At 28.6% G+C, this 11,143-nt stretch overlaps 1 pseudogene; it reads right to left on the minus strand.

The window, feature by feature from the left end:
* Positions 1-10,581: 10,581 nt before the first annotated feature.
* The window catches only part of LOC119688675, a 3,323-nt pseudogene continuing 2,761 nt past the window's right edge, over positions 10,582-11,143 (minus strand).

Consider the following 11,143-nt stretch of genomic DNA (forward strand, 5'->3'; position numbering starts at 1 on the left):
CTGAAAAAAATAAACATTTTTTTATAATTAATTTTAATCCAGCAGTTTGAAGCTTTTTTAAAACAAGTATTAGTGTTCTTTTATGTTCGTCCAAGTTTTTACATGTTAACGTCATATTCTAAATGTTGATATACTACAACATTTGGAATTTTCATAAGTAATGTTTCCATCGTTTTTTGGAAAATTGCTGCTGCAGGTTTGACCCCAAAAGGTAATCTCTTGACTTTCAGCATAGGTATGTGTGTGTACTAATTGTGCACATCGCTTGTGATTCATCATCCAACTTTAGCTTTTTCTATGCATTTGATAGATCTAATTTCGTAAAAAGTTGTCCGCCTTGCAATGACGCAAAGATTTCGTCTATCTTTGGCAAGGGGTATTTAAAATCAACAAGATGCTTATTAATTGTGACCTTGTAGTCACCACAAATTTTAAATTCACCATTGGGTTTTAAAATTGGTACAATGGGAGTAGCCCAGTCCGAGTTATTGACTGACTCAAAAATATTGCAATTAATTAAAAATTTTAACTGATCTTCGATTTTTATCTTCTATGCAAATGGTAACGATCTTGGTTTACATCACACTGGTTTTGCCTCTTTGCAAATTCCTAAAGAGATTTTTCATAGTTTATATGTGCGTAAATTGTTTTCAAAAACTTCACTAAATTCAGTTTTAACTTTGTTTATAATAGAAGTATATTTCTGTTGAGAATTATTGTTAATAAAATGAGTCTGTGTCAAATCAAAATTGAATGCTCTTAAAAACGATCTACCTAATAAGGATGAATTTTCTGTGTTTGTGACCATAATTGCAATTCTTTCCCCGCTATAACTCACGTATAGTATATTGCATGATTTAAGTTTTCTTCTTGAACACATATTTTTATATAGAAATAACGGAATGAGCGTGCAAGATGCTCCAGTATCGCAAATTATGTCCGCGACCGATAAACTATAAACATCTAATTTATGCATTATCATTACATAAATTCAAAATTGAATTATTAAATGTATTTTCATTAATATTACTTTTATAAATTTTATTCGATTCGATTATGTTTTTCCTGCATACTGATGCTAAATGTCCTATTTTATTGCATGTGTGGCATTTGAACTGTTTATAACGGCAATCTGCTGAACAGTGATTACTCCATCCACAATGTGTGCATAATTTTGTTGTAAGTGGTTTTTTTTATGACCGTTACTCCTAACCACGCTATTGCAGTTACCGTTACCGTTCTTGTTGCTATTATTGTAATTACAAGCACCAGTAGGATTTTGACTCCGATCTGTTCCAAATGTTCCTTTTTTCAATCTGGACATTCTTACTACATTAACTTGATGTAGAGAGTTGTCGTTATTGGATATTTTTTTTTGTTCCCAGATTAGTGCTTTTCGTAACGCACATTCCAAACTGATAGTTTCATCTTCTTTACACATTTTCTCAAAAATATACTGCTTCAATCCAATTATAAATTGATTTAAAGTAAACGCGGCCAAATCACTACCAAACTTGCAGTTTAATACAAGATTTTTAACCCGCGCATACCTCTATGCACATGTTTCACTGTCTATCATATGCGCCGAGTGAAACATCTTTCTTTCTTTAAACACAATTGTTGGAGGTGTGTAATGCGAATTAAATTATGTTCAGTTTCTCGTTTTAAAAATATATATTTTATTTAATATTAAAGTATTACAAAAGCTTTTATTTAATTTAACATTTATTATTATTCATCCTTATATAATACGTAACTTGTATCTTTCACTTTTAACTTATATTATATTATTATATTATAATAATTTGTTACCGGGCTAATTGGTCAAATTTTAATATAAATAAAAAGACATTAATTTATTATTTATATTTAAAAATCGTTTATATTTTATTTCCGATATTTCGACTATCTTCGATAGTCATCTTCAGGGAAAACTACACAAAATATAGGATGTTCACATTTTTATAGCGGATTATAAAGAAAAATCATACAATAAATACAATAATAATGATGACAACAAGAGAAAAAACAACAATAAAAATACAAAAGAAAAATTAAAATTATAAAAAAAATTTTTATAAAAAAAACAAAAAAAGCTTTACAAACATCCTGTGTCATTTGTTTATAATATTCCTATAAGCCTGAGCACAGTTGTCCGTATCCGTTTTATAATTGAGTCTTATATTATTGGGCACTTGAAGTATTGAGAGCATTTCTAGAAAGTACCTCTTATTATGGTTCCTTTCTTCATATAAAATTTTTGCCTTATCAAAATCAGGTTCATGTTTATGCTCCATACAATGCACAGCCAATGCTGTATTGGCTTCAGCACCACTTTTATTTTTTAAACTGTGTTTATGTCCAGCCATCCTTGTCCTAAGCTTATTTTTAGTCGTACCTATATATATTTTGTTACATACATTGTACCCGTCACCTTTACAATTCAGCTGGTACACTACATTAGATTTGTCTTTATTATTAATTTTAGTTTTCGTATTGCTATATAATTTAGCTATTGTGTTTGTTGCCTTATGAGTAATTTTATAACGTTCCTTGTCATATATACTAGAATTCATTATTTGGTTTGACAATTTCGGAACATAATCAATGGATTTATATATTTTTTTGTCATTATTATTGTTAGGTTGGAGCTTTTTAAAGGTCTTATTAAGCATCATATTAATAATCCTTACGGGGAAGTCATTCTTTATTAAAATATCACGCACTATGTTCTTTTGTTCATTATGGAAAATTTTGTCACTCAGTACTAGAACTCTTCTAATAAAATTGGATGCTGTATTTAAAATCACGTGTTTAGGATGATTGGAATTATAGTTAATTAATCTTCCTGACGCTGAAGACTTTTTATACCATTAAAAGTGAATTTGGTTATTATGTCTAATTAATTCAACATCTAAATAAGGAAGCCTGTTATTCTTTTCTTCTTCTATGGTGAATTTTAAATTTGTGTGAAAAGAATTCGAAATTTGAAGTATTTGAGTTATTTTATTTTTGCGTATTATCGCGAAGATATCATCTACATACTTCGTTAATAATCTTGGTTTATATTCATGGTCATCCATACACTTTTCCAATAATTCTTCCATCACGATGTCTGCTATAATGGGTGATAACGGTGAGCCCATTGGCATGCCTTTACGTTGTTTATAAATTTTGTTGTCTAGCATGAAGTAATTATTTTCTTTAAGACAGAAATTTAAAATTTCAAAGAAAAGTGATTTAGTAATCTTAGTGAATGTCTTAATTATATTCCACTTCTTTTCCAAAATTTTAATGGCTAGTTCAACCGGTATATTCGGAAATAAGGATACTACATCAAAGGATACCATTATTTCATCATCGAATATATATGAATTACTGACCTTATTTTTGAAATCAATTGAGTCTTTAACATTATAAACCGAATGTATGGTCAGATTTTTTAAAATTGACGCTATATATCGACACAATTTGTATGATGGTGAGTTAACTGAAGAGCAAATAGGCCTAAGTGGCATATTTTCCTTATGTAATTTAGGTAACCCATATATTCTAGGTGGGTTGGCTGTATATGTACATAATTTTAGTTTTTCTGTTTTATTTATTATTTGATTATCAAAAAGTTTTGTGACTATTGTATTATTTTTAGTTTGTAACGTTGAAGTTGGATCTCTTCTGAGTATTCGGTATGTCATAATATCATTTACTATATTTTTAATTTCTTTGTCATAATGTTCTTTTTTTATAGCAACTGTTTTGTTACCTTTATCAGATTTAAGTATTAAAATGTTTTTATTCAGTTTTAAAAATTTTTTCGCTTGTTCCACTGTGCGCAATATGTATTTTTCCATAGGAGAATGTGTTATTTGTCTTTTATACCTTTCAACCATACCGATAAGTTGTGTTCTCGCTATTTCTTGCTCTTCTTTATTTTCTAAAGTATTAATGCAGTCTTCTCCATCTGTTAAATACTTAAGAAGTGGAAAGCTTTTTTTAGAAAGAGGTAGAGAGAAATTAGAACCGAGAGAGAGAAGCCACTGCACATCAGCTGGGAATTCTATATCAGTTTTGTTTATAAACCAGTCTTCTTTTATGTTTATGTCAAGCGATTTTATTAATTTAAGTTTTAATTTTTCAAATTTTTGATCCAATGAATTAGATTTTTTTGTTATTAATTTATTGTAAAGGATTTGTTCATTATAAATAAAGTTAATATAATCATTTTGGCACACTAAATTTTGAATTATATTTTCTGTTACCGTGATATTTTTATTATTTTGTTTAAGAAGAATATGCTTCTGTGATATTATAAGATTAAGTAATTTTTTTTGGAATGTATTAATATGTTTATTCAGAGTGTTTTTGATACTTGGCAAAAATGTTTTTTTAATTTTAAATATGTCACTTACATGGTGATTTGAATTTTTTATGAAATTTGGAATAATGTCATAATGTCTGCATTTGGTCAAGAATTTTATATCAGACAATATAATTGCATTTTTCTTTTTAAGTCCACTATATTTTTTAAACATTTTGTTGGTATTTTCATTATATTTTGTTTTCAATGCGCTGTAAGACGTCATTTTTGATTATTACAAATTTTATTGTTTTTAATAAACTTTGTTTTTATTTACGGCGTGCCCTCCGTTTTTTTATAAATATTAAATACTTATATTATATTACTATAATCAGATTTTAGCTAAACTTGACAGTTTCAACCTTTTTCAACGACTCCGCCAACGACCGTATTTATTAACTCTTTCCTAACGACTAACTCTTCAAAGTTTTTCCTTTGATGTTTGAAGTCGTTCATAAGAGTTTTTGGATTGAATTTGACCAATCAAATTATAGCTTCTAAAATTCCTTAAAATGTTCTAGAAGCTTCTTATATCCATCCTATAGGACTGGTGCTTCTATTTTCTAAAGCGCCTCGTGTGCGTCTTTAGCCAGATGACAAGATTCATATCCAATAGTATTTGGACATCTTGATATGTTTTCTGCAAGATGCTTGCAGTTTGAAAAGAAAACAATGTGCAACAATGTTGCCATAAGAAGTATAGGCATTATGCCTGATTGAAATTAAATACACAAGCGCGCGAATTATGTTTTTTTATAAAAACATAAATTAAATAAAAATCAAAATTAATTTTTTGATCGAACTTGTTTATTTCACTAATAATAAGTTACTGAACACTTTTTAAATCTTATTCTTAATGCTAGCCGCTTTCTTTTGATTGCCAATATTGCATTTTAAAAACTTATAAGAAAGCAAATTAAATATCGGCGTTTCGAATTGCAATTTAAGCGGAAGTGTTATGAAATATAAATTGTAGAATAAATGCATTTAATTTATTTTGCAATTTATTAAAAATGATTAATTTAAATAAAAAGTATGTCACCAAATATTTGTTGGTAACAGACTTTTTTAAATGAACGGAAGTAGTTATATCATAGTACATAACTCCTCCCCCATTTGATTAAAATTCTCCTGGATTTTATTATGAATTATTTAAGTACTTCTCTACAATTTTTATAACATCATTAGCATGACTTAGACTATTTTGAATGGTTGATCTTTCTAAACTTTTGTATCGAATATATATATATATTAAGATTAATACAATTACAGTTGTAACTATTGTTATTAATATTATCTGAATATTCTTATTGTTTATCATTTTATGATAGTTCAATTCCTTTATTTCGTCAATATTTTCAAATTCTTCTAATATTATTTCGTCAAAATTTGTTTTTGTTTGCGAATTGTTTACAAATTCAATTTTTTTTGATGGCAATACAAAATTTCCTTTAAACTTTTTATCCAAGTTTGAGTAAATTTCATTATTAAGCGCTATTTTACAATCATAAAATGTTAACAAATAATTTTTTGATATTAACATGTCTCTTTCATCGCAACTACTAGTTAAATTTACTTTATTCGCATTTTTTATTAATATTACACCTTTTTCAATTTCTATTATTTCTAATTTATTATTTTCTATTTTTTTACAATCATTAGTGTAAATACAAACTTTGCTCTTTTTTAAATTATTTACATTATTATTTTGGTTATAAGTATAAACATTATTTTGATAATAAATCACTTCTTGTGGCTTAAAATCTAATTCAATAGAGTTTTCATTACAAATTGGAGTTAACAATGATCTTCTTACTGTTATAATGTCCTTAGGGACCTTAATTACGAATAATATTTTATTTTCTTTATATTTTGCTACTGCTAACTGCATATTTTGTAATTTGTCAAAATCTATATTTAAGGTATTTATTTCTTCATTAGTTAAAATATTACTACTCATAAAATTCAATCTAGCAGAAGCTATGTTATTTTGTATGTGTTCAATATTGTCTTCTAAAAATTTTATTTTTAATAAAATGTCTAAATAGGCTATTTGAGCTAACATATTTTTATCATTTATTTGCAAATCGTTCAATTGCCCTATTATTTGTTTTCTGTCATTTTCAATTGTCTCTTTAAGTCTATTAAATGTGTTATTAAAATGGTTGTTGATAATTATATTTTTATTCATACTATTTATTATGTTATGATTATTTTCATCTGTTACCTTAAAATGTTCTTCTATTTCTATTCTATCGTCATCATTCATAGATCCAGTGATCCATTTTAAACCAGTCCCTATGATGTTGAATAAACCTCTCCTATGCCTATTAGCAAAAATAGTATGTAGCTTTAAAGTTATTTTAGCTAGTTCGTCAGTTAATAGATCTTCGTTAGGGGACTTAATTTGTTTTATATTGTAAGCCAATGCATCGATTACTTGCTGAATAGTGTCAATTTCTATTACATGAATTATTGTAGTGAAATTATGCACCAATTCCACCTCTTCAAGTTTAATTTCGACGTAACCCTCTTGACTATCGATCGGTTGTATTAGAAGAGCTCCCAGCGATATTTGAGTCATCGCCATTATTAACAGCATTATAAGGGTCCATTTGACCTGAAAATTTATTTTTACGTTTTATATTACTTGAATGAACGTTTTGTAGATTATGTTTTCTAAACTTCGGTTCGTACTTATGTCTTAGAGCTTTATAATTTTTTATGTAACCTTCTTCTTCATTTCCTGTATAGGTTTCTCTATTAAGATTCCTTTTCTGAACAGTACTATTTTTATTTTTTATTAATAGTTCATATATGTTACTTCTTGATACATTGCCTTCTATAATGTCTATTGGTGTTTGTTTAGTAACAGAATGGACAGACTTATTATACCACTCTAAACACTTAAATACCCTTTCTTGAGTTGACAGATCTGATCGTTCTGTTTCAAGTGTTCTAAATTTTTCGGAAATGGTGCTATGAAATCTTTCGATATCAGCATTTCCGGTATGGTTGTTAGATTTCGTGAAATGAACTTCAATGCCTTCCTCTCTTAAGAATTCTTTAATGTTTGTCGAGTTGAATTCATTGTCAGTTATAATTTTTTTTGGTGTATTTCGTATAGAGAGAAACTGTCTTATTTTTCCTACAATGGTCAAGCTATTTCTATCTTCTAAATATAATATTGTTCCGTGTTTTGAAAACTTATCTATGAGTGTTATAAAGCTATGTTTCTTTATGGTGTAAATGTCCATATGGATTATTTCGTTTGGATTTTTTGGTGTTTCCGTAAATTTAAATTTTTCTTTTATGGGGTTGCGATCATACTTTGATTTATTGCAAGTGTCACAATTAATGATAAATTTATTCACCAATTTTTTCAAATTTTTGAAGTATATCTTTTTCCTTAATCCTTCGAAGCACCCTAAGATACCACTGTGCCCCGTTTCGAATTTATGGTACTTTTCTATTTGCTTATAAGCTTCATTTTCATTATTAATATCTTTAGCATGATAGCTACATTTAAAAAACTTGATCGATGTTCCGAAAATTTCAATTAATTTAATTTGAACTTGATTATAAATGGTGTCTGAAAGTTCTGAAAATATTCCCACTGTATTTGTTTTTAATAAACGTCTTAATATATCTGACATTAAGTTATTTTCTATATCATTTGTATCAATATATATTTTTGTTTTGTTCGCTACTTTTTCTGACTCTCTATTCTTATTATTCGTTAGAATAATTTGTGTAGAAAATCTATTGACAACTGTGTCGAGAATTGGGAAATGATCATTTTGATCCTCTGCTTGTGAATGAATTGTAGCAGCAACACTGTTATTATCGTCTTGATCAATAACATGGATTTCACCAGTTGTGTTATCAATTCTGCTTAAAAAGTCTGCTACTTTATTTTCTTTCCCTTTAATATAATTTATGTTAATATTATATTCTCCTAACTTCAATAGCCAACGTTGTAAACGAGGATTAATATCTTTTCCTTTATGTTTAGTATGGAGCCATATTAAAGGCTGATGGTCAGTGAGTAATTCAAATGGCCTACCATATATATAGGGTCTGAAGTAATTCACTGCCCAAACAATTGCCAATAATTCTTTTTCCACAGCAGCGTAATTCTTCTCATGATCATTCAAGGTTCGACTAGCATAGCTAATAGGATGATCATTTTGTGTTAGTACTGCACCTAATGCAAAGTCGCTGGCATCAGTAGTTAACTTGAATTTTTTTTCAAAATCTGGGTATTTTAAAATGGGTGGGTTTACTAACAATTTTTTTAATTTCTCGAATGAATCAATGTATTGGGGATCATTTATATTTATTCTTGAGTTCTTTTTTAGATATTTTACCAGACCGTAAGCTACCTTTGAATAATCTTTTACAAATTTTCTGTAATAGCCGGTTATTCCTAGAAAAGATTTTATTTGTTTTTGAGTTTGTGGTATTTTTAATTTTTGTATATTTTCTATTTTATCAAGGTTTGGTTGCACTCCTTCTGTAGTCAATGTATGACCCAAATATTGTGTCTGCCTAGTAAAGAAATTACATTTATCGATTTGAATTTTCAAGTTATGCTGTCTTAATTTATTGAAAATTTGTTGGATGTTTATAACATGTTCTTCTAAGCTAGTGCTAAAGATGAGAATGTCATCTAAATAAACTACGCATATTTTGTTTATATATTCCCTGAGAACGGAATTAATTAACCTTTGAAACGTTGCAGGAGCATTTTTTAACCCAAAAGGCATTCTAACGTATTCGTAATGACCTGTTGGTGTAGAAAATGCTGTTTTTGGTCTATCATTTTGACTTATCAAAACTTGATGAAAACCTTTTGCAAGATCCAGAGTAGTAAAATATTGGGATTTTCCAAGCTTATTTAGAATGTCTTCAATACTGGGAATGGGGAATTTATCGTCAATAGTGACCTCGTTTAGTTTACGATAGTCAATTACAATTCTCCACTTCTCCTTACCAGAATTATCCATTTTTTTTGGTACAATCCACAATGGTGAATTAAAAGGTGAATTGCTTTCTTTAATAATTCCTTGTTGTAGCATTTGCTGTATTTGCGTATTAATTTCTTGCTCATGCTTTTGAGGGTACCTATATGCTTTTGCATAAATTGGTTTACAAACACTAGTTATAATTTCGTGGTGTATTTCATGGGTATGGGTTAGTTTATCTCCCTCTTGATAAAATAAATCTTGATTGGAAGTAATTAAAGTTTCAAGATTTTGAACCTCTTCGCTATTAAAATCACAACGTTTTAATTTTTTAATTAAATCGTTTGATATATTGCATTCTTCAAGGCTGAATATGTCTTCACTTTTGTGCGGACATGCATCAAAGAACTTAATTTTTTCATTTCGAATTTGAATGTAATGCTCTTTCATATTAATAACGGCGTTCATGGGTACTAGGATATTCTGACCGATTATTGCATCGAAACCTCTATTCTTTAAGGATGTAATTTTCCAGCAAATATTATTGCTTTCTTTGAACTCTTTTGGAAGTTCGGTAATTACTTCGTGGTATACTTCTATTTGTCCATTAAGTGTGCTAAATTTGATATTCTTGTTTAGTTCTAGTCTTTTGTATTGTTTAAGCCTATTTTTGTCAAGTAATGATGTCGTCGACCCAGTGTCGATCAGGCATTTAATTTTAGTGTTTCCTATTGTTAGTTCTACTACCGGTAAGTTAGTGTGTCCACCGGTACACGAAAATTTCCTTCTGTTTCTTCGAAATGTTCTTGCTGTACATTATCAACTTCCATTGGTTCAACTTGATTTCGTCGCGTTTGGCTTGTATTGGCATAACTATTGTTAATATTGTCATTGTTTCTGATTAGTCCTGAACTAGTATAGTTCCTACTATTATTATTTCTGTACTGATCTGAGTTGGTATTGTTACTGTTTTGCTTTCTGTATAGCCCTGAATTAGCATTGAAACCTTCATTGTAATTCCTATTATAATTATTTCTGTACTGACATGAATTATTATTATCATTGTTTTGCTTTCTATATAGCCCTGAATTAGTATTACACCCTTCATTATAATTTCTGTTATAATTATTTCTATAGTGACCAAAATTTGCTTCATTGTTATGACTCTGTCTATTTGTGTTATAGTTTGATGGTTTAGTATCGACAACATTTCTTTCATTTCTATTTTTTTTATGTTTGAAATGTATAGCTCTATTATCATCGAGAAGCCTAAGTTTTGTATATTTCGTTATAATATCATTTAATGAATTCCATTCATCGAGGTGAGCCCTGAGTGGCCCATCAATTTTTTCAATTAAAATATTGACTAAATCCCTATCAACATTTCTTGGTTGATAAATATCTGGCCTATCTTCATCAAATTCATATATTTCATTTATTTGGTATTTACATTGTTCAAAATAATTAAATAATTACTTACTTTAATACTGCGGCACCTGTTGAAAATATCGCCATAAGATACTCGAGGTCTGAACCGTTCCTTTAATTTTTTCTTTATCTGCTGCCATGTAACTTCGTCTCCAAGTTCTCGTACATGTATTCCTGCTTCTCCAACTATTTTATCATTTATAATTATTTGTAGTCCAAAATCGTAAAGCGTTTTGTTGTTTCCACATAGATCCATGACTACCTCTGCTGATTTTATGAAAGCAGATAGGTTATGTCCATTTCCAAATGGTTTTATTTGCCGAAATTGTTGAATGATGTCTTTTGGACTGAGCAACATTAAGTTTTCGTACATTGGTTGTTGTTGCTGTAA

Source organism: Teleopsis dalmanni, chromosome X (genome assembly GCF_002237135.1).
Source record: "Teleopsis dalmanni isolate 2A chromosome X, ASM223713v2, whole genome shotgun sequence".
In the NCBI taxonomy this organism is placed as follows: Eukaryota; Metazoa; Arthropoda; class Insecta; order Diptera; family Diopsidae; genus Teleopsis; species Teleopsis dalmanni.